The sequence below is a fragment of the Nansenia antarctica genome (assembly GCF_963989245.1).
Source record: "Nansenia antarctica genome assembly, chromosome: 2".
Lineage (NCBI taxonomy): Eukaryota > Metazoa > Chordata > Actinopteri > Argentiniformes > Microstomatidae > Nansenia > Nansenia antarctica.
Window position 1 is genome coordinate 89,887,298 of NC_137675.1, and position 2,500 is coordinate 89,889,797.

The following is a 2,500-nucleotide window of genomic DNA, read 5'->3' on the forward strand; positions in this document are numbered from 1 at the left end:
TGGGGTACCCCAGGGTTCTGTCCTAGGGCCCCTACTTTTCTCCCTCTACGCCAAGTCTCTTGGCTCGGTAATCTCTTCACATGGGCTCTCCTACCACAGCTACGCAGACGACACTCAACTCTTCCTGTCCTTCCCCCCGTCTGATGTACACGTGGCAACCCGTATCTCAGCATGTCTCGCTGACATTTCAACTTGGACGGCTGACCACCATCTCAAGCTCAATCTTAACAAGACCGAGCTCCTCTTCATCCCCGGGAAAGCCTGCCCTCTCCAAGACTTCTCCATCACAGTGGAGAACTCTACTGTAACCCCCTCCCTGACAGCCAAGAACCTTGGAGTGATCCTGGATAACCGACTATCCTGTGCGGAGAACATTGCAGCAACGGCTCGCTCCTGCAGATTCTTCCTCTACAACATCAGAAGGATATGACCATTCCTTACCAGAGAGGCAGCGCAACTCTTGACCCAGGCACTGGTCATCTCCCGCCTGGATTACTGCAATGTACTCCTGGCTGGGCTCCCCGCTTCAGCCATTAGACCTCTGCAGCTCATCCAGAATGCTGCTGCCCGGCTGGTATTCAACCTCCACAAATACTCGCATGTCACCCCTCTCCTTCGCACCCTGCACTGGCTCCCGATAGCAGCTCGCATCAGATTCAAGACCCTGGTGCTTGCATACCAGGCAGCTAAAGGGACAGCCCCTGCCTACCTGAAGGAAATGGTAACCCCCCAAACCCCTGCCCGCTCACTCCGCTCCACCACCTCGGCTGGCCGACTGGCCCCACCTCCTCTACACAGCAGTCGGGCTGCCCGATCACGTCTCTTCACAACACTGGCTCCCCGCTGGTGGAATGAGCTCCCCACGGCTGTCAGAACGGCAGAGTCACTACCCATCTTCCGTTGTAGACTGAAGACCCATCTCTTCAGGTTACATCTTAACTGCTCCTCCTGAGATATCTTCTGACCCTCACCACTACGTCTCCTAAAGACACCCGCTTTCCCCTCTACTGTGTCCCTAAGAACTTCTATTGCCCCCCTTGTACTGTTTCTCAGTTTCTCCAGTAAAAAAAAAAAAGTTTTAGTAGAAGGCGATAGGGAGAAGGTTTTTCCTTCTATCAGTGGCCCCGGGCCCGAGCTAGATTACTCTTCCTGCAACGAATGGTGGATTGCTGATTCACATGCTTGGTATTCAAATGTATTGATTGTAAGTCGCTTTGGAATAAGGCGTCTGCTAAATGCCAAAAATGTAAATGTAAATGTACTAGGTGAGGTTTATAAAGCTCTCACTGGCACAGCACCAGAATATGTTCAGATCTTTAGCTAGCATATCAGCCCAGTAGAGCTCTCAGGTCTTCTGCTAGCATATCAGCCCAATAGAGCTCTCAGGTCTTCTGCTAGCATATCAGCCCAATAGAGCTCTCAGGTCTTCTGCTATCATATCAGCCCAATAGAGCTCTCAGGTCTTCTGCTAGCATATCAGCCCAATAGAGCTCTCAGGTCTTCTGCTAGCATATCAGCCCAATAGAGCTCTCAGGTCTTCTGCTATCATATCAGCCCAATAGAGCTCTCAGGTCTTCTGCTAGCATATCAGCCCAATAGAGCTCTCAGGTCTACTGCTAGCATATCAGCCCAATAGAGCTCTCAGGTCTTCTGCTAGCATATCAGCCCAATAGAGCTCTCAGGTATTCTGCTAGCATATCAGCCCAATAGAGCTCTCAGGTCTTCTGCTAGCATATCAGCCCAATAGAGCTCTCAGGTCTTCTGCTAACATATCAGCCCAATAGAGCTCTCAGGTCTTCTGCTAGCATATCAGCCCAATAGAGCTCTCAGGTCTTCTGCTAGCATATCAGCCCAATAGAGCTCTCAGGTCTACTGCTAGCATATCAGCCCAATAGAGCTCTCAGGTCTTCTGCTAGCATATCAGCCCAATAGAGCTCTCAGGTCTTCTGCTAGCATATCAGCCCAATAGAGCTCTCAGGTATTCTGCTAGCATATCAGCCCAATAGAGCTCTCAGGTCTTCTGCTAGCATATCAGCCCAACAGAGCTCTCAGGTCTTCTGACGCTGGTTTTCTCTGTGTACCACATGTACAAAAGAAGAGATTTGGTGAGGCTGCATTCTCATGTAAGTCGCTTTGGAATAAGGCGTCTGCTAAATGCCAAAAATGTAAATGTAAATGTACTAGGTGAGGTTTATAAAGCTCTCACTGGCACAGCACCAGAATATGTTCAGATCTTTAGCTAGCATATCAGCCCAGTAGAGCTCTCAGGTCTTCTGCTAGCATATCAGCTAGCATATCACCTGGTTTTCTCTGTGTACCACATGTACAAAAGAAGAGATTTGGTGAGGCTGCATTCTCATGTTATGCTCCAGATTGTGTCTCACTGCCAGTTTACATTAGGGATGCAACCTCAGCACTTATGTTCAAGTCAAGACTAAAAACCCATCTTTTTAACATTGCCTTGAAATGACTCAATCATTTAATTATGATTATATAATGA